Source organism: Leptonychotes weddellii, chromosome 14, assembly GCF_054177405.1.
Source record: "Leptonychotes weddellii isolate Sample4059 chromosome 14, ASM5417740v2, whole genome shotgun sequence".
NCBI lineage: Eukaryota > Metazoa > Chordata > Mammalia > Carnivora > Phocidae > Leptonychotes > Leptonychotes weddellii.
In genome coordinates, this window is record NC_138382.1 from 50,785,755 (window position 1) to 50,810,824 (window position 25,070).

Below are 25,070 nucleotides of genomic sequence, written 5' to 3' on the forward strand. Positions count from 1 at the left end.
CAAGAGTTAGGATATAAACTTACAAGGCCTCTGGGTGGATGTACCAGATGACATGAATCCATGCCCCTTCCTCACAGTGAAGCAACCAGGTTCCAATGCCCAGCGTATTTTCTTCTAGGCAATTCTAACAAGCTTTGTTATTATGTCTGGTTTCTCAGAGTAGAAGCAAACAAAGACTCAAGAAGTTGGCCCACTGACCCTAGCAAAAAAGCAGTATTTAACAGCCTGACAGGAGAAATGTCCAAAACAGTATAAATGACAGCTGTATTCACTCAAAATCACAGTCTGGGGTCAAAAGCCTACACATTCCAGAAGGCCCTGGTGTTGGTAATAACTCAAGACGCGAAGAATCAAGTTGCATTGTGTCCTGTGTTCTCTGTTTAATAGTGCAGAGACAGCTGGTCATAGAAAAGTTGACAGAAAAATGTCCAATAGCACTAGGAATTAAAACATAAGCACATTAACCAATAATAAAATCTATGGTGTTTAAGTTAGTATGTATTTTCTTTTTTTTTTTTTTAAAGATTTTATTTATTTACTTGAGAGAGAGAGAGCACATGAGAGGGGGGAGGGTCAGAGGGAGAAGCAGACTCCCTGCTGAGCAGGGAGCCCGATGCGGGACTCGATTCCGGGACTCCAGGATCATGACCTGAGCCGAAGGCAGTCGCTTAACCAACTGAGCCACCCAGGCGCCCCAGTATGTATTTTCTGAACTGAAAACACTCGATGCTGGTGAGGGTAAGGCAAAACTGGTTCCAGAAAACCAAAAGCGATATAAATGTCTCAAAATAAAGGAAAGATAAAGTGAATTCTAATAGAATAAAATGACATTTAGCATCCACTAAAAATGGAAAATTGGAAATCTATACAGAAACAGGGAAAATGGCTTATGATGTCAATGAGAAACCACAAGACACTAAGTTGCATGTATAGACCACATCCAAGTGCCCACAACCATATTTCCCTAAGAAAAAGAGACTGCAAGGAATATCACTGTGCTTTTATTCTTGCCATCCCCTCCTTCCTTAGCACCTTACAGGCAGGGAAACTGAGGCCAAGTGGCTGCCTCTGTTATTGAGAACCTGCCGCTACAGTTTCCATGTGGCCTACAGGAGGAGAAGGAGCAAAGAAGAAAAGCTGAGGACCAGGCACCGGGAGGATCATGTCCCAGAGGACATGCAGGGCTGGGAGTGGAGAGGGCTGGTTCAACATGTGGCTTTGGCACATGCTTTCTAAGCCACGAAGCCTGTTCAGTGACAGGCCCCAAGGAACAGAGGCAGGTCCTATCTAGTGTCTGCCCTCACAGAGCACATGATCAGGGAAGGCATCAAAGAGGGAGTCGTATTTGGACCTTGAAGCCGGGTAGGGACACACAGGATGCTGGAGCCAGTTTGCGCTAGCTCCAGAGGGATGACTGCTAAATTGTCAGGAATCTTCCCTGTCAGTGCTTAGGCATAGCCATTAATAAAAATAAATTCTATAAGCTTACAATTTGGTAGATAATACTTGAAGCAAAGGTAATATGCAAAATTCATCACATCCTAATTATTTTCCTTTATCTTACTATTATCTACGCCTTTAAGGTTGTTTATACCTACTGTACCTGTGTGGCGGGAAAACTGTAGAATCATGTGCATCTCCTCTCAACTCCATGTTCAATGGCACCATATCACCATCTGGAAACTCCAGCACTGGAAGTATTTACATCACAGAAACGGGCAAATGCTCCAAATCAGAACTTGGTTTAATGTTTTGTTGCTGGTCAAGCATTTAGACCCTGGACTTCTAAAAAATGATGGAGAAAATGTTAATAATGCAGACTAAATTTAAGTCTGCCATGCTTACAGTTTTTTTAATATTATGAGTAGCATCAAAATATGAGGGAATTCTTCCAGGACTTGAAAACTATTATCTGCTTGGCAGACAAGTTATCTTTGTTACTGATGAATGAGTGAAGTTCCATTGTATGTCTTTAGTATTTCATTTTGCCTTACTCATAATGTAAATGAAAATACCAGTCAACATTCATGAAAGAACTTCACAACATAAACGACTTCTTTGCTGCACATCCTATAGTAACCAAGAATCTGTTCATAGTTTGATTTTGCAATGCTATTGTTGGTGACAGAATTAGAAAAACTGACAGTGGATTTTACAAGGAATAGCAGCACTGAGTTTGAAAGCGTATGGAATTTACAATAGGGTATTGCACATTATCTGTAAATTGTACGCTACACATTCTTTACATCAGGAAAACGTATAGTAAACATATACAGATATATATTATACATCCTTTTTCAGGACAGCCTTTGTTAAACACTTCCTAACATACCACAGGTAAGGACCCAGGCAGGGAGAGACAGGCAGGAGTGGGTAGAGAAGGGTACAGCAGGGATTGTAAATGGGTTCTAGAGCAGAGTGACCCTGTAGGAGATGAGGTGGGTGCTATCTCTTGGGGGCTGGCATCCTCACTGCCCTGGATTCCTCTGGCCCTGGTCCCTGGCCAGACAGCTTTCTAGAAGAAAAAGGAGGCCCTGGGTGGGGTGGCTTCCGACCTCCCAGGGAGTGAGCCTGGCTGGAGGTGGTGCTGAGCCTGACCACCCCACAAGGAAATGCCTTGGGGCCACCAGAGAAGAGACAGAGGACCCTGTACATCAAAGCAAGCCAGAGGTGAGAGAGCCAGAACTGAGAGGACCCTGGTATCTTCTCACACAGTGCCAGCCCTCTCAAGGTCAAAGAGGAGACGAGTTCAAGAAGGGGACCTTGGGGCAGGGACAGGAGGTCTGGGAGGGCTATCTCCAGGGGGCCCTGCACACCCAGTCCTGGACCTGCGCTTCTGCCCTTCAGGGACACACACTGCAGGCCCCTGACTGCACTGTCTTTCTGCCCGATTCTATTGCTTTGAATCCAAGTGAGACAGGAAAGTCCAAGAAGCTCTCTGCCCCTCACTGTGCATGCCTGCACTTACTTGACTCTTACCATGGTTTCCTCACGGCTTAATTTTCCTATATAGTTTTAAATTCCTGTGTCTGTAGTCAGATTCCTCCTGCAACTCCTACCCTTCTTTTTGTTCTTCATATTGTTTGTATCTTATGATTTCCCTTAATTAGTCCTGAGGTTAGTTTATATTATCGGTTTTTCAAAGAACTGGCTTTGTTTTGTTGATCATCTGTACTGATGTATTGTTTGCTTCGGTTGTTTCTTTTTCACTCACTTCTAATTCCATCCTTCTACATCCTCTGGTTTTATTTCATTCCTTTTCTAGCTTCTTGGATTGAAAGTTCAGTGATCTCACTCCTTATTTTTAAAATTTTTCTCTTTTAATAGTGAGGATAGCTAAAGTTACAAATTTCCCTCTGAGCACTGCTTTGGCAACATCTAAGAGATCTGATATTTACCAGTGTGCTTTTTTTCCAGGTGTAGGGATTTGCAGGGTGGAGCTATCTTTCAGTAACTGAATTCTAATTGCTTTGCATTCTGGCCAGTGAATATGGTTTGCGTGATGACAGCGTTTTGGAGTTCACTGAGATTTCCATTGCTTACTATTTTTTTCTTAACGTTTTTTAAAAATTAAACTATGATACACACTCAGTAAAGTGATTACAGATTATGTGTATAGCTTGAGGAGTTTTTACAAATACATATACCTAGGGGCACCTTTGTGGCGCAGTCAGTTATGCAACTGACTCTTGGTTTCGGTTCAGATCCTGATCTCAGGGTCGTGATATCTAAAATCAATCAACCAATCAATCAATCTTTAAAAAAATACATATACCTACATCTCTGCCTATGGATCAACATATAGAATATTAACAGACCACAGAAGACTTCTTCTTGCCCCCTCCCTATCAATACCCCTCAGAGGTATCATCATGATTCATTTTTCCATTCATAAGTTTTTGAAGTTCTTATAAATGAAATCATATAATATGTATTCTTTTGTGTCTAGCTTCCTTCTCTTTACATTATGTCTGTAAGATTCATCCATGTTTTTCACTGTAGCAATGGTTTATTTCATTTTCACTGAAGCACGGTTGTCCATTGTACAAAGACATGGTAATTTATTTATCCATTCTACTGTTGTAAGACACTTAGGTTGTTACCAATGTATAGCTATCATAAACAATGCCGCTATGAACATTTTTATAAATATCTTTTAACACAGACATGCATTTCTTATAGGTATATATATGAAAGTACTGATTAACTTTCAATTTTTGGATTCTGAGTGTATTTTTTCCTATATCATTTAAAATCTTATTTGGGTCAAGGTAGGATATAAAAATATTTTATCATGTGTGACTATGTCAAATGAATCAGGGGCTGTAACTCACAGCATTATTCTCCCCCTGGCCCCTAGTGTTCAAACTTAGAAGAATCCTAGAACCCAGATCTCTCAGGCAGTGGCTCCTAAACTTCTATCTCGGAATCATCTGGAGCACTTGTTAAAAATGCACAATGCTGTCTCTGCCCCAAACCTATTACCTTGGTTTCTCCAGGAGCAGGACCCAGGAACCTGCATTTTAGCAAGTATCCCCAGGTGGTTCTACCGCTCATCGAGGTGTCAAACCTTCCTGGGCCAGGTTTCCATGACTGTGGACCAGTGAGGTGAATTATCACCATCCCAGGCAGCCTGAGACACTCTGTGTCCCGTACTGAGGACCCCAGTTATAACTGTTCTCTCCCTGCCCACTTCCTTCTTGTCTTCACTCCTAAAAGCCCAAGTAAAGAATGTGGATGGTTTATCAGAATTACCAATAAGCTTGGGTGGAACTGGCCCCTTTCTTCACTGCACCCATGGGAAAACTGAGGTTAGGGAGATGAAGGAGAGTCCATAGGGAGACAGAGTCCTATCCTCCCTGTGTCTACAATAAGGAAAAAGTCCTGCAAAGGGAAATCCCTTAGTCCCAAGTTTCCTGAGAGTATTAGTGTTCCAGAAGAGGCCTGTGTTATCAGAACGAGCATGGCCTTGGGAATCAAGACAGACCCAAGGTCAAATCCTAGCTCCTCTTCTTGAAGCAAGTAAATTGAGGTTTCTGAACCTCAGGTCCCAATCTTGAAAATGGGTTTCGAGCTGATATTAGGGCGAGAGCTAACATATATATGAAGCATTTGGCACACGATATGGGCTGAATAAATGGGTATAATTATTATTAAGAGAATATCAGTCACATGGGAAGTCCTGTCACTTTGTCTGGAATAGTACACAGGCTGGGTGGGAGAAACAGTGGGAGAAAGGAATCCTGATTCTCCCAATGCCTTACCTACTGCCTTTAGGTTCTTCCTTCTTCTTGTGACCTGCATGCCTGAACTCCAAGTTCACCTAGGAGCCCTTCCATTGGACACACATTTCCTGAGCAGCAACTGTAGACTGGGTCCTGAGGGGCACTGGGGTTTTGGTTCCTGTCCCAGGGAGTACCCACCTTAACAGACAGGCAGGAGTGTGTATGGACAGCTACAGTACAGAGGGCAAAGTGAGAGTCTTGGTGAGGAAGTGGAGTTGGGGTGGGCCCCAGGGGCTGAGGCAGGCATGGGCAGGGAGAACACACCAGATGACTGCAAACCTAGCCATTTATAAATGGGCAAGTGGAGGGGCACCTGGGTGGCTCAGTTGTTAAGTGTCTGCCTTCGGCTCAGGTTGTGATCCCAGGGTCCTGGGATGGAGCCCTGCATTGGGCTCTCTGCTCAGCGGGAAGCCCGCTTCTCCCTCTCCCACTCCCCCTGCTTATGTTCCCTCTCTCACTGTGTCTCTCTCTGTCAAATAAATAAATAAATAAATTCTTTAATATATATATATATAAATGGGCAAGTGGAGGGTCAGGGACTTGGGCAAACACTCCCAATGGCCCTAAAACCTGGCTCCCCTGAGTCTTCATCTATTTTGGAATTTATCTTTTAGGGAAAGCTCGATTGATATAGGGTCAATCAAGAGCCCAGCAGATAGGTAAGCTTAGTATGAACTTGTAGGTATGAAGCAAATCAAAGACATTGAGCAAGCTGAGATTCATAAAGTCTTTTGTTTGCCTGTCTGAGCTAACATTTCACAAAGAAGGACATCCCCCAGCAGAGTACATGTGAGTTTGTGTTAATAAGTGGTATTTATAAAGTATTTTGGTCTCAAAATCACATCTACATGGATGATCAGATGCAGGAACAAGAACTCACCTTGGACAGCACTTCGCTCTTTCCATGGCCAAGCCTTGCGCTGGGTGCATGGGTCCCAGGAGTCAGGAGGCCTGTGTTCTAGCCAATCTATGCCTGACTTGCTTTGTGATCTGGGCAATTCCCTCTCCCTCTTTGAGCCTCAGTATCCCTGTCTGTGAAATGCAAGCATTAGGCTAATCGTCTCCCAGGGCTCCTTCAGACCCAGGGCTCTCAGGTCCTGCTGTCTTTTTTTGGATACTTGTAACAGCTCTAGAAGGTAGACATCATCATGCCCATTTTACAGATGGAGAGTCAAAGCTTAGAGGAGGGAAGAGTCAGAGGTCACCAAAATGTCAAAGGCTGAGCCAGCCTGGAACCCAGAGCCCCACACCTTTCCCAAGTATACCTCCTCGAAAGCCATGTGTGTGCATATGCGTGTACATGCACGCATGTGGGGCAGGGAGCACGTGGAAACATGTGCCCCGGAGCCGCCCTGCAGTTGTTCCTGGATGCTGCGTGTGCAGACTCGTTGGCTGGGCCAGGCCTGTTCCAGGCAGTTCCGCCCTGTGGGAGGCAGGAGAAGAGGGGCAGGGGGGTAGGAGGGAGGGAGCTACACCTACATTTTTGTGCTGCCCTCTGATTTCAGTGGCTGCAACAGCAGGCTCCTGGCTGTTGTGTACTTAGCTAAGTCTGAGTGACTCCATACAGGGGCAGTGGGCCGGAACCCTCCCCTCCAAGCATTGAAACTGACAAGCTCCTCTCCCAGCTGGGATCCAGGCCTGCAGGGGCACCGGCGGCCCTTCCTGCCCATGCACTCCGAAACACACACACACACACAGACACGCGCGCACACGTACACACTTAACAAGTGATTCCCCCACTCTGGCCCCTGGTTCCTCATCAGTAAAATGGGAGACGATTCTCTTTGCCTGACCAGAGGATCCTCTGAATTCAGAGACACTGAAGCTGGTTGTACAAACTGTAAAGAGCTGGGAAGACCCTGCTGGGATCATGCTTAGCCAATCCGCCCACACAAATGGCAAAGAACAGGGGTTTTTTCCTTTTTTAAAAAATAATAAAATAAGCCACATGGGCTGCCTTTTAAATGAGATTAGGTAAGTGTACTCTAGTTTCATCTTAATATAAAATTAGTGATTTCGACCTCAGAATCATGCTGTCTGGGGTGCCCCACCTCCTCCCCATCAAATCTGGAATGGATTGTGGAGAATACCCTGATTGACGATTCAAAACAAAGATACTGATTTTGGACTTCTAACCTCCAGAACTTTGCAATAATAAATGTGTTGTTCAAAAAAAAAAAAAAAAGAAAGGGAGGCTATAGGGAGGTAGTTAACAGAATGGACTCTGGAACCAGACTGCCTGGGCTCAAATCCCAGTTCCGCCACTTGCTGGTGCATCATGTTGCCTTGGATGTGTGATTTCATTGCTTTGTGCCTCAGGCTCCCCATCTGCCAGGTGAGGTGACTATAGTACTTACTCTGTTGGGTGATTATGAGCGCACGTACAAAACTGCTCAATAAGAGGGGTTGTACTGGGGCACCTGGGTGGCTCAGTCGTTAAGCGTCTGCCTTCGGATCATCGGCTCAGGTCATGATCCCAGGGTCCCGGGATCGAGCCCCGCATCGGGCTCCCTGCTCAGCGGGAAGCCTGCTTCTCCCTCTCCCACTCCCCCTGCTTGTGTTCCCTTTCTCACTGTGTCTCTCTCTGTCAAATAAATAAATAAAATCTCTAAAAAAAAAAAAAAGAGGGGTTGTTATTGTTTTTTCTCGGAAGCACAGTAGGTGGTGATGGTCATACCCAAGGTCGCTCAGTGATTCACTGCCAGTGCCAAGGCCGGCCCTGAGCTCTCCGGTGCCCCCTCCAGTCTACACTGGCTTTGGGGGAACCCTCTGTCATTGGAGGGTGGGGCAACTACTCTACCCCATCTCCCTGCCCACAGCCTTGTCTACAGCTCCCATGGGAGTTTTCAATGAGGGAAACTCAAGCTCTCGCTGGGTAAAAGCAGAAAAGTAAGGCTCTCTGCACCATTCTCTCCAATGCTAGCTCCAACATCACTGTCGTCTGTGACTCGATACAAGGGTCTCCCTCTGCCTCACAGCTTCCTCATCTGTAAAATGGGCATAATAATCATGGCCCATGTGGCCGTGTGCAGGATTATGTGAGGTGATGCAGTGGAACGCTCCTGGTGCACAGTCAGCTCAATAAACGGAAGGTACTGTTCTCACTGAGGATTCTCCTGTTTGGGGATGATAGAAATAAAACTCAAGTAAGTAAGTTTTATTTCTTAATACAGCTTAAGAAGGCATTTGATTGGTTTAAGTAACCAAGAAGGGCAGGGCTGGGGCTGGCCTTAGGGAGGGAGGTCTGGGACCAGGAACTCAAACACCAAGACACTCTTCTCAGCTTTTTATCTCTAACTGTTGGCTTCCTTCCTTCCTTCCACAGACAGGCTTCCCCATGGATGAGGACATGACTCCCAACAGCTCTAAACTCACACCTCATCACCCATTAGGAAAGGATTCTTTCTCATCAGCTTAAAAAAAAAAAAAAAAAATCCCAAGAAAGGACACCAATTTGCCTGGCTGGGGTCACATGATCACCCCTGGACCAATCACAGTAGCCAGGAGGATGGAGTCCTCCGACGGGCTCAGCCTGGGTCATGTGCCTAGGGGGCTGGGGATGTGCTAGAAGAAAGAGAGGACCAGGATGCTGTGCAATTTTCTCCTTTGGGAGTCCTGTATGTGGGTGGAGATGGAGAATACTTCTCTGTGCTAGGTGCTGTGGATGGCATGAAGCCACTTCTTACAAGTGTTACGTCCTCTTGGTGTGCCAGGTTTATCCTAAAACATACTCTTTGTAGAAACAGCTCGACTTAATACGGCTTAATGCTGCCCCAATCCACCATCTTCAGCCGCTGTTTGCAGAGCTTACGCAGAGCTCACAGCAGGCAAAGCCCAGGCACGGTGACAGTCTCACTGGAGGGCCTATCGTGGATCTTTCCCTGCCCCTGCCTACTGTCTCCAGACACAGCTGGGTGCTGGCCTCCTGGATGCCTCCTGGACGCCAGGTCGCAGATCTCATGGAGATTGGGGCTGTTGTTCTTAAAGCAAAATATGACAGTGCTGGAAGGGACCTCAGGAACCACCTGGCCCATTTCATAGGTGGGGAGACAAGCCAAGAGAGGGCAAGGCACCCTGCCAACCCAAGGACACAGAGCTCTTTTGGGAACGGTGTCTTCTTCCTCAAGCACCGTCAATCTGTGGGTATGGTAGGTCTTCAATAAATATTAAGTGAATGAATGAATGAACTAAGATTTTCATCCAGACCTCTTGTTTTCCAGGCCCATATAACTCTGCTCCCTCTTGAACCTAAGAATCGTAATTTCTAAATCTAAAGTCCTTGCCCATTCTAAGGGGGATGGGTCCTTGGCCAGGATGAGCAGGAGGGATGTAGAGGTGCTAACAGGACCAAAACGCTGATAATCCTAGCTGAAGTGAATGAGAAGTGGTATGTGGTACTGGGGCAGGCAGGTGGGGAGGATAGATTGGAGAGGGATAAGTATATACTCATCATCTTTGTATAATTTAGGATTTGGTCCTGTGTGTGATAGGGCAGGGATTCCGTTCCCATCTGCCGGATGAGAAACCTGAAGCTTCAAGAGGGCAAATGACTTACTCAGCCTTCCTCCCCCTCCCCTGCCCAGGCCCCAGCAGTTTTTGGAAGAGCTTAGACCCCTTCCCAGGTGTAGGTGTCTCAGCTTCTGGCTCACAACCCTCTGTGGCAGACACATGGGACCTCAGCATCTGCCACTCTGCCTAGGAGCTCTCCCTGGTGGTCCTTCCAGGGCAGACCAGGCATGCTGGGAATGAACAGCCCCCTCCCTGGAAATGATCCTTAACCAGTGGCTGACACCCTGACACCCAAGTTGGGGATACATACTCCAGCTGCCTTGCCCCTCAGGTGGCTTAACACTGAGGCTGAACACGTACATGTACCACACTGGTTCCCCAGCACGGTCAAGATCCAGTTGCCCAATAGGGGTCACTTGCATGATAACAAGTCATTCATTGTGTTCTCTCCCTGCCCTGCTTTACTTCCATGATCCCTGGCGGCATTTCCTGGGATCTTCTCCTAAATAAACTACTTGCACTTTAATCCTTGCCTTAGAGTCTGCTTCTAGGTTAACCCAAATTAAGACAACTACCTTCTTTTAAAAAGAGAGTGGACCTATTGGCCAAATTATGACAAATGCCGCCCATAAAAAGGAAATCCAAGTCAGGTCTAGAATGCCACAATGCTGTCTTACTACCTGCCTGCCCCTCTCCGGGATCCCACCCTCACCTGTCCTACAGGTTTCTCCACCACCCACTAAGGAGGTCATTGCCTGTGAGGGTGTCACAAGTCATGCTACTGAGAACCAGCACCATGCAAGGCTGACTCCATCCCTGAGCTCTGAGTGACAGTTTCCCATGGCTCTGATAAGATGCCAGGAGTGACTTGGCATCTGCCCTGCCTTCTCAGGTAGATGCTGGTCTGTCCCTGTGCCACCTACGAGCACAGCTTCATGTCACCTCATTCCTGGACTGACCCCACAGTAGGATGTGTGCCTGGGTCTGAGGACCAGAATCATGGATCATGGAATGCTGAACAGGAGAGACCCACAGGGACTGAGTGCCTTGTCTAACCCTCCCATTGTAAGGGGGAGGAAATGAGACCTGGAGAGATGAGTTCTTGTCCAAGGTCATACAGTGAATCAGGAATGGGGTCTTGTCCTGGGGCACACAATGCATCAGGTTGGAATGGGGTGTGAACCTAACCTTTTTTCTTTTATTTCCAGTGATGTTTTTGCTTATTATCAAAAATTATGAAAAGAGGAGAGGGGAATGTGACAGAAGACCAGGAACCCAGGATTTAAGGCTAGGCAGACCTTGACTTGAAACCCAGTTTTGCTGACTGTTGGCTGAGTGACTTTAAGCGACTCAGTACCATGTGCCTCAGTTTCCATGATTGTAACGTTACGGTTCTATTAGCCATCCAACAGGGCTGTCAGAGACAACTAAGGTAGAAGGCACCTGGTAATAAACATTGGTCAATTCTGAATCTCAAATGAGATGCCGCCCATCTTTAGGCCCCCATGTGGAATAAACTCCAGGGAGGTTAAACAGAAATACCTTCTCTATGTTCTGGAGAGTTTATAGCAGGGTCTGGTGCGGAATTTGCAGCTTGTGTGTTTCAGAGTACTACTCTGTGTGAGAAAAGATGCCGTGTGAACAAAGAACTGCACTGCCAAGTAAGTTTGGAAAGAGTTCCAAGTTTGTGTACCGCAGGACTTTTCAAGGCCGCTGCTTCTGGATGTGCTCTTGCATGTACAGCATTTCCTGGTGTATCCGACCATGCAGTTCTTGTCAGGAGCACTAAATGTTCCCCAGCAGTTAGGGGTGCTGCAGGAAACAATTTGGGAAACAGTTGCAGGACTATTGTTAAGCCCACCAGACTGAAATCAGGAGCCTTTGCTTCTTATTTTGTGTTTGCCACTTACTCACTGTGTGACCTTAGACATGTCCCTGACCCATATGGGCCTCAGTTACCCCATCTGTAAAATGAGAGTGGGGGGAATGGAATTCCTAAGGGTGCTTCTAGTTCTGATGTGCTGGGATCTCAAATCTGGTCTCTACCATTAGCTCCCCACTTTTAACCCTAGCACACCCAATTCTGGCCAAGGACGGTGCTAGGAGAAGGGCAGAGGGTCCCAAGAGGGTGCCAGCAAGCAGGGTCACTGCTGGTCCCATGTCTTGCCCCAGAAAGGTAGGAGGAACTGTTGGGGCAGGGCCCTGCCAGCCTCCTGCCTGGAGACATGAGAGCTGCTACCCTCCCCTCCCTCCTCCTCTGCCCCCCTGCTGGGACAGTCAGCCGCTGGGGGATTAAGAGCAGGCGCAGCGCCCATTCAAGCCATTCAGCAAGACAGGAAACCAAGCGCGCTCCTGCCCGCCCGCCTCTGCTGGGCAGGTCTGCAGGATTATGCACATTGTGTTGCGGCCTTGCACAAAGGGAGGCCCAGCCCACAGGGAAAGGCTGTGTCCAGGCGGGAATCCACCACCCGGTAGCCTGGGCAGGCTGCGGGGCTGCAGAGCTCATCTGCCTGTCTGCCAAGCCAGAGGCTGCACACTCACAGGTGCCCGGGTTGCCCTTTACCTGCACAGGGGGTAGCTTGGGGCTCCCAGGGGCATGATGGGTGCCATCCCTTACAGTGTCCACCAAGACAAGGTCCCCGCATCCACACACAAAGTTTTAGCCTGAGTGCAGGAGTCTTTTCTTGGGACAATGCAGACACCTGCACGAAAGGCAGGTAGGATGCAGGCAGCAGGCAGGCAGGTGAGGACAAGTTCATCTCCTGAAGGCCTCCGAGGAACTGGCATGTTCATTTTCTCTACCTTCTTACAGCCACCATCTAATTGTTCACCTGGACAAGCTGCATTTGGCTTTGAAGGTGACTCAAAGAAAGAGATGTTCTCGTCAGTTCCCAAGGGCCAAGGCCAGATCTGGCCAGACAGCCGGGCTCTGTTGCAGGTCAGTCCCATCTGCCCACTTGAAGATATGGGCCTTCACTATCTGGGATCCTGTGGAAAAGATGTGTGCTCCAGGGGGTGCAGAATGCCCTGAACTTCACTCATTCCTCATTTCAGCCATATCTGTGTACACCTGGACCATCACTGATAATGTTTTTCTTTTTATCAACTTTTTAAACTGAAACAACTTCTTTGGCCCTTTGCTAAGCAATAATATCTGTGAAATCATGGGTCTTATGTGCTAGTTCCTAATGTAACAAAAATAATTCCCCAATCATAGAAAAAAATGGTTTGGCCCTAGACTATCTACAGCAGCTTGAACATTGTCCATGGTAAGTGAGGTAGAGAGAATGGGGATTGGGTAAGATAGTCACCAAGCCCCCTTCAGCTCTTTGGAGCTGGGTATATATGAAACTGGGAATCCTCAATGCCAGTGATTCCAAAATTCTCCACAGCCACCTAAGCCAGACCCTCAACAGTCATCCCAGACCCCTTCTCCTTCCTCACCCCTCTGATGCATTCAGTAGGTCTCCTGAATACCTCGCCCGTCTGCCCCATCCTCTCCCATCCCAGGGGCCACCCCCTCAGTTCAGGCTTTCATCCACTCTCCCCAGTTCCCTACAGGAGCCGCCTTGCTGGTCTGCCTGTCACCTCCTGACCACCTCCAATCCACTCTCCACCCTGCAACCTGGGCACTGTTTCTGCCATGCATATCGAAAGCACCTGGAACACGGTAAACACTCCATTAATAACAGCTATGGTATTTTCAAAGATGCAAATCTAATTATGTCTCTTTACTGCTTAAAAGCTTTCCATGGTTTCCCCCATAGACCTCAGGACACCTGGAAATTCCTTAACCTGGTATAGAAGGCTCTTCTGATCTAGCCCCTCCCTACTCCTTTAACTACATTCTTCGTTTCCCACCTCTACCCCTGCGCTCCAGTGACCAAAGCATGAGGTGGCCACATGCGCCACACTGTTCCTTGTCTCTGTGCCTTTGCGGATTCTGTCTCTTCTCCCAGGAATGTCCCCCTCCCAGACCACCACCTCTTCTTCAGCTGGCTAGCCAATTTAGGGTCTTACTAAATGGCATCATCCTCTCTGTATTTGTCAGCTTGTGCAGCATAACAAACCACCCCAAAACATAGTAGCTTAAAACAAAACAAAACAAAAAAACTTCTGATTATTTCTCACCAGTCTGTAGGTTGGGTGGATAGTTCTTCTGGTCTGGGCTGGCCTCACTCACATGTGCAGGGCCTCAGCTGGGATGTCTGGAACAGCAGGGATGGCTAGAATCTCTCTTGACATGATCTTATCCTCCAGGAGGCTAACCTGGATTTGTTTACATGGTAGACTCAGGTTCCCAGCGACAAGAAAGAGGGCAAGCCCAATTGTGCAAGTAGTGCTTATGAAGTCTCTGCTGGCATCACATTTGCAAACATCCGCTGGCCAAAGCAAGTCACATGATCAAGCCTGGCTTCAATAGTAGACAAGGAAGGCAACCCCCAAATGGACACTGAAGGCAAGGCGCAGGGATCTTGAAGAGGGAAGAGGGGACAAAGAACTTCTCTAGGAATCAATTAACAAAGGCTTACACTTGAACTTTGAGTAATGTCCTACAACATGCCTAAAGATATTCTTCAAATGTTAATAAACTCCCTGAGATAAGAGAGTATTACCCTCCTGCAGGTGGCCCAGAATGGAGTCCAGAGGAAGATGTATGGATGTGGGACAAGACAGGCCCAGAACAGACCTGAATGGAGGCCCTTCCTTAGTTGAGTCATTCTTGATCTTTGGAGATTGGGACACCCTCTCAATACTAGGGTTTCTAGAGGCATGCCTGAAGGGATTATACTGTACTGCCAGGTTTGCAGGGTTTACTTGCTTGCCCCTCAACCTTGTGACACCATTTACTAGAACCGATGGCTGCTCAGGCTTATTCCCTTACACACCCACAAAGCAGAGTTCTGTGTGTAATCCTATGTCAAGATGACCCCTTGTTACTTGTGCTTACTTCTCACTCAGTGAGTTGTACTCCATAATTCCTCCAGTTTAATCTTCTAACTACATCAGGACTTACTGTAGCTGAAATTGAGTTTACATTTTTTCAGTACTCCAGTATACCCTGCTTAGGAAGTACTGCTTTAGTCAGTCACACAGCTAAGCCAGTGAGACCCTCCATCAAGAAGCTGGATATTTGGGGCACCTGGGTGGCTCAGTCGGTTAAGCGTCTGCCTTCCGCTCAGGTCGTGATCCCAGGGTCCTGGGATTGAGCTCCACATCAGGCTCCCTGCTCAGCAGGGAGTCTGCTTCTTCCTCTCCCTCTGCCTGCCGCTCTGCCTACTCGTGCTCTCTCTCTGTCAAATAAATAAATAAAATCTTTAAAAACAAAACAAAAAGAAGCTGGGTATTTGTCACAGCCCATCAATTTATAGTATGTTGCATATACACTTAGGCATAAATATATTTAAAATATATGTAATTCTTGTTTAATAATACACCTCATTCTCTTTTAGTGGTTCCATTTATCTTAAAATTTTTTTGATTGAGATATTATTATGTGAATACAGTGAAGTACTAGAAATGTCCTAGATCTTGATCTTGGTGTAAACATGTATGTTCCTTTGTGTCTGACTTCTTTTGCTCAGAGTAATGTCTCTGAGATACATCCATGTTGTTGCATATATCAGTAGTTTGTTCCTTTTTATTGCTGAGAAGTACTCCCTTGTGTGAATATATTACAATTTGTTTATGGACATTGGGCCGTTTCTAGTTTAGGGGTATTATGAATAATGCTGCTAGGAATACATACCCTTGTACTTGTCTTTTGGTGAACTACATTTCTCTGTGGTATATATTCAAGAGTGGAATGGCTGGATCATAGGATAGGTGTATATTTAGCTCTAGTGTGTAATTTCAAAGAGTGACTGAGGTTTTTCCTTCATAAAGTCCCCCCAGGTACTGTTATACATAGACTTCCAGACTGGTTGGATTCTGCCTGAATGTCAGCCTATATTCTAGTGCTCCAGATGGGCCCAACTGGATCAGCAGCCCCCTTTACAGAATGCTGTCTAAAAAAAAGACTTTTTTCAGACTTGTCTATGCTATACAATTCATTGGCACTCTCTCATACTCTATTCCAAACATCATTTGACATTTCACCAGACTGAACGCTCCTTGAGGGCCGGTAGTCTGCCATCCCTGTAATTCCTCTTGCTTGGCATGCAATAGATAATTAATGTTTAAAGATAAGTAATAATAATTAGTTAGCTGTTACTGTGTGAGAAATTATGTTAAAGCTCGGTGGCCTAAAACAACATTTGTTGTCTCACAGCTTCTGTGGATCAGAGATCCAAGAGCAGCTTAGCTGGGTGGTCTGGCTCAGAGTCTGTCATGAGATTACAATCAAGGTATTGGTCAGAGCTGTAGACATTCAGTGGCTTGACTGGGGCCAGAGGATCCTCTTCCTAATTCGCTCACTGCTGACTATTGGCTGGAGACCTGCAAGCTGGCTTCCCCAGAGCGAGTGATTTGAGAGAGAGCAAGTAGCAAGCTGTGGCCTCTTTTATGATCTAGACTCTGAAGTCACACATGGTCACTTTTGCTTTATTCTGTTCATTAGAAATGAGGCACTAGGTCCAGTCAGTACCCAAGAGGAGGAGAATTAAGCTCCACCCCATGAAGGGAGGAATATTAAAGAATTTGTAGACATATGCTAAAACTACCATCTCTAATAATAGCTAACATCTGTTGAGTGCTTACTATGTGCCAGGTGCTATACTATGTATTTTTCACTGAGTATTTTGTTTAATCCTTATTACAACCCTACAAGGGAGATACTATCTTCAATTTTTCATGCAGGAAACTGAGGTGCTGAAATATGAAGGAATTTGCCCAACACCCCACAGTAGCTAACTGAGCTAGGATGGGAGCCCAGAGGTCAGATTCCCAGAGATCTTGCTCCTAACCACTAAGTACTACAATGAACAAGAGACAGTGGAGGATTCTATGCATTTAGGGTTCTCAGATGGAGTGGTAGGCTGAATGGTGGACCCAAAGATACGTCCATATCCTAATTTCTGGAACCTGTGAATATTACCTTATTTGGCAAAGGATGTGATTAAGTTAAGGATCTTCAGAGGAGATGCTTACCCTGGATTATCCATGTAGGCCCTACATGCAATCACATGCAGCCTCATAAAAGAGAACAACAGGGAGTTTTACACAGACAGAGGAGAAAACGGGGAGGAAAAATTATGTGAAGACAGGGGCTGAGATTGAAGTGATGCGGACACAAGCCAAGGAATGCTGGCAGCCACCAGAAGTCGGAAGAGGCCAAGAATGCATCCCCCTCCCCCATGGAGTCCAGAGGAACTGCAGCCAAGCCGACACCTTATTTTGGGACTTCTGGCCTCCAGAACTATAAGAGAATAAGTTGCTATAGTTTTAAGCCACTAAGTTTGTTGTACTTGGTTACAGCAGCCAGAGGAAACTAATACAGATATAAAGTGTATCCTACCTCCCTGTTCGGTGTCACTCTTGATAGAATGGAGTGTTTCAGGCTTATTAATGTGGTTCCTGTCTTTGGACCAGCTTGGCAGCAACTCAGCCTGAAAGCAGTAGAAAAATTAAAATCAGGTTAAAAGGAGAGGAAGAAAATTGTACAATAACCATCTATATTGTTATTATTGAACTTAAGTTTTACTCCGAGCTTCCCGGTAGCTGTGGCTAAAAGAGAATCTAGATGGATTATATAATTTTCATTTTCTGATAAAAAGGACACACATCTATTCTTCAAAAAATACACATTTTTCCCTCATATTACATACTAAGAACAACTGAGCAAGTGTGTCTTCACCACTGAACAAAGCAAGAGATAAAATATCAAGAGTGACTTCGAGAAGATCAAGGGACTTGCCTCATGTAGAGGTTCTTGTGTAATCCCTGGATAAAAACCCCAGCCTGACAGAGAAACACAATTCAGCATCACCCAGGCTGGCACCCAGGAATGACAGCTTGTGTGTGTGCAGGGTGCCAAGGATCAAAAAGTGCTTTATACGCATTATCCTACATATGCTCAACAGCTCCTGAGAACCAGGCAGGGCAGCCATGTAATCTGCACTTTACAGATGTAGAAACCAAGGCCCAGAGAAATGAAGAGATTAGATTGCCCCCAAGGTCACACAGCTGATGAGTGAAAGGGCTGGGTTTCAGTGAGGCTCCAAGAATAGTAGCTTCTTCTTAGTCCAGATGCTTCCTATTGCTCTACAAGGATTTCATGCTCATCTGTCCTAACTCTCCAAGTACACTGAGCCTGTGTGGGAAGGGTCCTACTCTCACGCTACTTGGGAAGCCCCCAGTATCTACCCAGGGCTGGTTGGTCAAAGACCATACCTCACTCCCAGCCTGCCTGGTCCTTCAGATCAGGTCCTAAGCCCACTGAGAAGAGTCTCTTAAAGGAGAGGAGGTGAGAGGGCGCTGATTGTGGGGCTCAGACCCAGCATGAGGAAGAGAGATCCAAGAGGAAGGGTGATGCTGGCCCAGCTGGGGTGTGGCCCGGGCGCTGTCCACCCTGCAGTGCTGACTGGCGTCTGGTTCCTAGGGAAAATGGGACCCCCAAGGGAGACAGGTTTGGTCTTCCCATCTCCCACCCTTCATGTCCAGAGGCTGACAGTGTTGGAGTCATTTTATCACCTGAGGGACTGGGAGGAGGAGAGGGACTGGCCACTTCTGCTCCCCTCCCTTGGTTTCTCCCCGCTCCATGCCCTTTGGTGCCTCTTTCTCCCCATTCATCCTCTTCCTCTTTCACTCCATTCCTATCTCCTCACCATTCCTCTGGAGTCACTTTCTTTCCACCCCCTCTATGCTTATCTGCTCTCTGTTTCTTCCATTCTTCCTCTTTCCTCTTCACTCACTAGCTGTGCAACTACTTGTAAGTTTCTTAACTTCTCTGAGTAAAAGCCCTGACCTCACAGGGTGGTTGTAAAGCTCTATGGCCAGTATAGAGAAAATGCTCAATTCGAGTGCATTGTCCTCACCCATTTCCCTTTCTCCCAGGGTGGGTGGGGACACCACCTTAGCTCCCTTTGCCTCCCTCAACCGAGCCCAGCATGCTGACTGCTCAACAACCACTGGAGAAAACCTTGGGGCATGATCATCTTCCTCCACCTGAGACAGACTCTAGTCCAGAGAGTCTGGCTGCACCCAGCAGGGCACGGGGGTGACAGATGATGTTTGATAAAGATCTCTAGAGGGGAAGGGAAGGGAATCATAATTTACTGCATGTACTACTGTGTGCCAGGCACGGGGGTAAGCATTTTACATGCATTAGCACATGGGGTCTCTGTAAGAACCCTACGAAGCAGGTACTATTATTAGTATACTTGTTAATAGATGAGTAGAGAGATCAGAGTGGGGAAGTAATTTTCCCTGGGTCAGCTATTAAGTGGTGAAGACAGGTCAGTCTGACTCTAAATGCCATGCTCTTTAATTTAACTTTTTACTATGGAAAAATTTAAACATAGAAGAGTAGACAGAATAGCATCATGAATCCCCATGTACCTATCACCTAGCTTTAGCAACCAACTCTTGGCCAATCTTGTTCCATCCCTACCCATATCACCCTTTCCTTATTTTGAGGAATATTTCAGATGTTATATAGTTTTGTCCATAAATATTTCAGTATGTGCCTTTAAGAGATAAACTTAATTTTATTTTATTTTTTTATTTTTAAAGATTTTATTTATTCATTTGCAAGAGAGACAGAGAGAGAACAAGCAGGGGGGAGAGGCAGAGGGAGAGGGAGAAGCGGACTCCCCGCTGAGCAAGGAGCCTCATGCGGGACTCGATCCCTGGACCCCGGGATCATGACCTGAGCCAAAGGCAGACACGCTCAACCATCTGAGCCACCCAGGCGCCCTTGATAAACTTAATTTAAAAAACATAGCCAAAATACCCTTACTATGCCATAAAACTTTGGAATAACTTAAGATTATCAAGTAATAGGGCAGCATTCACATTTCCATTCATCATCCTGCTTTTCTGCTCTCCCTTCTGCCTCTTTTAATAAAGATAATGATACCTCTTCCACTGCAAAGCCCTCCCACACACATTATCTTATTTAATGCTCGTATCGGCCCTTGGAGGACTTTCCTCACTCTGGAAATGAGCAAAATGAAGCTCAAAGAGGTGAATGGACTTGCCCACGGTCACATAGTAGGTTAGAGCCAGAGCCTGGCCCTGTGTCCCCAACCCTTGCTTCTCTCCACCCCCAGAGGCCCTGAGATGGGAGATTTCAACTGTAAAGCTCCAAGGCTCAGGGGGCTCATGGAGTAGGCTGAGAGACACTCCCCCCAATGGCAGCAGGCTGGATAGCATATATTCTCAGCTGGGGAAGGACAGCCAAGTTCCTTTCTCTGGGTAACAACAGGACTAATTCCATGGCTCAGGCTTTTTTGCGTGCAATAGCTCCCCAAAGCCCCAGCAGCGGCTAGAGCTTACCACCTAGCTTCCTGAGCGGCATGCCTTAAGCCCCCTGCACTATGAGAGATTGGATGCTGAAGCCCAAAGGCAGGCACAATAGCCAGATCACTCAGCCAACCTTACCCTAATTCTACTTTTTGCCTAAGTGCAGGCGGAGGGCAAAGGTCTCTCTGTTTTTCTTCTGGGAACCTCCTTGCCTAGCCAGCCCTGCACATGCAAAGAATGCCAAGGATTCCGTTCTAAATCCCCTGGCTTTTATGGCTAATTCTTCCATTAGACTGCAGGCTACAGAGTAAACCCCTCAGCCTGGCATTCAAGGCCTGCAGTCTGCCCAACACCACTGATGTGACCTATCATAGAGACCCATGGGACAATTTCAGGGGGCACCAACAAAGCTTTATACTAGCTAATTCCCAAAATTGTCCAGTTAGAGCTTTTCTTCTTTAGCTTTAGACTATGTTCTCTGTTTAAATGCAGGCATTGTTCCTGCCAGCAGTATCCACCAAGTCTCTTTCCATAGCTCAAATGTTATTAGTGCCCTAATAATACCACTTGCCACTTGCTTGCCCATATAGACCATGGCATTTCATTCCTCCGTACCTTTGTTCATACTGCTTTTGGTGCCTGGAACCTTACTTCTTCTTTCTTCATCCACTAACTACCAGGGGTGCCTGGACTCAGCTGAGGCATCGCCCCCTCTGGAGAACCTTCCTGAATGCCTCCCTCCTCTCATAGCCTTTCCCACCTCCACACTGGACGAAGGGCCCTTTCATGGCTTTAACTTGACTATACCACTTATCTCACTGTACTATAAGCCAGCACACTCTGCCCTCCAAAGCAGAGATCAATGTTGTTCCTCCCAGTCTTCTCCAGGCCTAAACACAGGGCCTGGCACACAGTAGGATCTCAACTTAAAGTGCTTGTTGAAATACTTTATCTCACCGAACCGTCACTACACCTCTGTGGGTTAGGCTGCTCAGGAATGGTGGGTGATTCTCCCATTTCACAGAAGTGGAAGTTGAGACATGGAGAGGCAAAGGGCCGTGCCCTGGGAACCCAGGGCTGAGAGGGGGCCAACGCTCTTACCTGTGTCTCCTGCCTCCTGGTCCAGATGCTCATGCTGCTCCCCTCCCAGATGTTCCCTGGAGGCCTAGGGCAGAGGAGATGAGACAACACAGAGCAGGGGGAAGTACCTTGGGGCACTGAGGAGCAAGCACCTGTGCCCAAACACCTCCAGCACAATCCTCTGACACCACAGGGCAAAGCCTCAATTCTTCATCCTGGCCTCGGGGCCTCCCATGACCTTCCCCAAGCCCACCTCTCCAGCCTCATCCTTTACAATTACCTCTCAGATGCCCCTGCTGCCCCGACACCTGCCTACTCACCCTTCTTTGGGCTCATCTGAGTTTTCAGGACCCTGTGCTCAGTGCCCAAGCTCTGTGCCCATCATGTCCTGAAACCCTGTGTTCAGCACAACTCGATTAAGAGGTAGGGTAGGTGCTTACACGAGTCTTCCGATGGCAGGGTGACAAGGCACCATAGTGCTCAAAACAAGCAGAGCAATCAGTATTTCCCACACTGGGTTCATGGAATACCAGCATCCTAAGAGATGCTTCTAACTATTTCTCCACAAAAGAGCCACATGGGCAATATAATAATGATCTTGCATGTATTGAGTGATTATATTTCAGGCACAGTGCAGAGCATTTTGCGTGCAATGCTGCATTTCATCCCCACAACAATGCTAAAGCTGCAGATCAGAGACGCTAGTGAATTTCCGCATGGTCACACAGTTAGAAAGCAGCAAACCAAGATTCAAAACCTAGCTGGTGCTCTCAGCCACTTTGTGAGCCTACTTTTGTCTGTCTACTGCATTGTCTCTTGAGGAAATTCAAGGTGTAATTAACATGTTAAACATCTGAGGATTCTTATTTAAATTTAACTAAATACTGAAGGCTGGAACAACCCCCTCCCCACCATCATCTTTTGCTTTACTGAATGCTATTCACATCCCACAGAATGTCATGTTTCCCTAAACAGTTTGTAAAAGGCTGTGCTAGAAAATATCCCCTCATGTTGTCCCATGTTCCTTCCTGTTGAAGGAACCCTGGAGACCTCTGACCAGAGCCCCTTTACTGTACACATGGGGTTCCGAGGCCCAGACGGTGGCATAGTGAGGGCAGGGAGCAGGTTTCTGACTCCCTCCTCAGGGCCAAGACAGGCCTTTACTCAAGGCTGGCTGGTGGGGCTGGCAGTCTGGAAACCTCTCAGCAGGTGGAATTCACACACCTTCCTGTAGAGGCCGCACAGGCTTCAAAAGATGGAAACTGTGGAAGCAGCACCATATTACTGAAAAAAAAGTCATAATATCCAAGGACCACAAAACAGGATGGTTCCACAGATTGCATCAAATTTAACTCCTCCAACACAAAGGCACAAAGGCCCAGAGAGGGAACTGGACTTGTCCAAGACCACACATCAGGCTCAAAGCACAGCTGGAAATAGAATTCAACCCTCCTATCTCCTGCTCCAAGGCTCTTTCTGGCTTTTCCTGCAACTGCTGTTATATATATCTGTCTCCTCAGCCTGGCCAGAGACCCCTCAAGAGCAAACGTAGTGTCCCATTCATGCCTGATTTCCTGGCTACTGACATTTAGGGCTAAAGAAATAGTAACCAAGTGAACAAATAAAACACTTTATTTTTACCAAAAAACTCTATTTCTCAGCTTGATCATCTACATGGCTGAGATTAACTTTTGGCTGCTTCTGAAAATGACTATATCCTCAAAGGATAAACATTTCTTATCAAAGAATAACAGCAACACTTAATGCTTAACGTATGTGTGTGTATACACACCCAGCCCCCAAACATTGCTCTAAGCATTTTACCTATATTAACTTATTTAAATCTCACAGTGACCATAAAAGGTAGGTGGTATCATCATCATCATCATCTCCATTTTTAGATGAGAAAAAAAGTGTCACAAAGAGGTTAGATAACTTGTGCAGTCACACAGCTAACAAATAATGCAATCAGGATTTGAACCCAGGCACTATGACCCCAAAAGCTGTGTTCTTAACCACTATGTTGTAGTACCTCTCAAAGGCGCTGTCTTTGCCAAACATGTCCAATGTGCCAGGCACTTTGTTAAAGCATCATTTATATTATCTGTAATACTCACAGCAAAGCCCTGAGATAAAGATTATTTTTCATTTTATGGCTGAAAAATGAGGCCCAGAGGTATAAAAGGACTTAGGTGTCTAAAGCCACACAGCTAGGAAGTGACAGACTCGGGATTTGAAGCCATCAGTTCTAGTGATATGCCTATAGTCATCTCTCATGGTTTATGGCTAAACTGTCACAAGCAATTCAGTCAAAACTTAAGTAAAAGCCAATGCACTGTGTCATCTTCCATAATATCATGTGAAATATTTCCCTTCCAAAATAGAAACATCTTCCTTTTATTGATTGGTTTTGTTCCAAAGTTTATTCATTAATTCATTTGTTCATTCAAATACTTATTGGACCTCTCTCTCTCTCTCACACACACACATGCTAGCCAGAACTTCATATGAGGGTTATTAACAATAAACATGACAGACACTGTCCCTACTAACCCTACCTTCATAAAGCTTACATTCCAGTAAGACAAATGATCACTGAACAATTCATTTCACAATTAGACACTCAAAATGGTGGTGATTCCTACAAAGAAGAGGTAAAGAGAACTATACTGTGATTGGCTTGCTCAGAGTATAAAGTTCTGGTTAATCTGCATGTTTTGAAAGCTATTATTAAAATTACATTCTATAGCTCCATATGGCAGTTATAAAAAAAAAGGCAGAGATAAGTTCTTACTTATCTGAGAGAAATAAAAGGGAATCATTGGTCAACACATATCCCTGGAAAACAAGACTACTTAAGAGTAAATTAAGAGAGAAGATAGTCAAGAGGTATTTAACAAGAATATCTTCTGAGTGGCTCCTATATGATAGAACTCTCTGGGGGGTGGTTCCCACCAATGCCATTAAGGACGAGTTATTATGCCAATTTAAAGAGGAAAAACCAAAGATACAGAGAAGTTAACCAGTACTGTAGAGATCAGTAACATAGCTATGAAGTAGGACCAGGATTCAAGCCCAGGTTGATGTGACAGCAACACCCAGAATCTTTCCCTGAACTATACTGTATTTTTTTTATATATATCTTAAAAGCTGATCAGCTAAGAGTTGAAACTTTGGACTCTGACATCATAGGTATGCAAAGTCTTCTTGTCAATACCATCTCTTCGCCATGGGGCCCTGAAGAAGAAACACTACATTTTCTGGGAACCAAGAGGATCAAAATGAGAAGATCCCGCATGATGCAAACCACAATTGTGGGGGGAATTGTTAATTACTGGAATGATTGCATTCCTTTCCCCTGAGATATAGGCTTCTTGAACAAAAAGCTTTAATATTTTGTTTATGCAAATGGAGAAAGCAGTCTCCATCTCTCAAATAGGATGGCCCAAGTGGGGTCTTTTCTCTGCCTTTCTATGACTTAAGCAAACATTTTCCTTCTCTAAAGCAATTCCACCTCTTGGTGCAGCCAAAACCTTGCCCAAAGTTCCTGGTCCCAATTTCAGGAGCAAAACCATTTCCTACTAATCCAGTTTTCTCACAGTTTGAAAGGGACAATGGGGCTTCACTTTTTGTTTGAAGAAAAAAAGGGCTCATCCTCTGGCGTGGCAACAATCTTTATCTGATCACCCACATGGGCCTGACCCCACAAATGCCTTTTCCCATCAGCGACGAACACTTCAGAGCATTTTCCAACATTGAGAATGAATCCAACTCTGAAATAGGTAAGTGTAG

At 46.0% G+C, this 25,070-nt stretch overlaps 1 long non-coding RNA gene across 2 annotated transcripts in view; it reads right to left on the bottom strand.

Annotated features, from left to right (window-relative positions):
- Positions 1-25,070, bottom strand: part of LOC115944165 (uncharacterized) — an 89,552-nt gene that overhangs the window by 13,608 nt on the left and 50,874 nt on the right. For both annotated transcript variants that reach the window (XR_014140066.1, XR_014140065.1), the window contains 3 exons: positions 21,300-21,363; positions 17,251-17,341; positions 1,604-15,088 (listed from right to left, as the gene is read on the bottom strand). This is a non-coding gene — a long non-coding RNA (uncharacterized LOC115944165). The remainder of the gene's footprint in view (positions 1-1,603; positions 15,089-17,250; positions 17,342-21,299; positions 21,364-25,070) is intronic.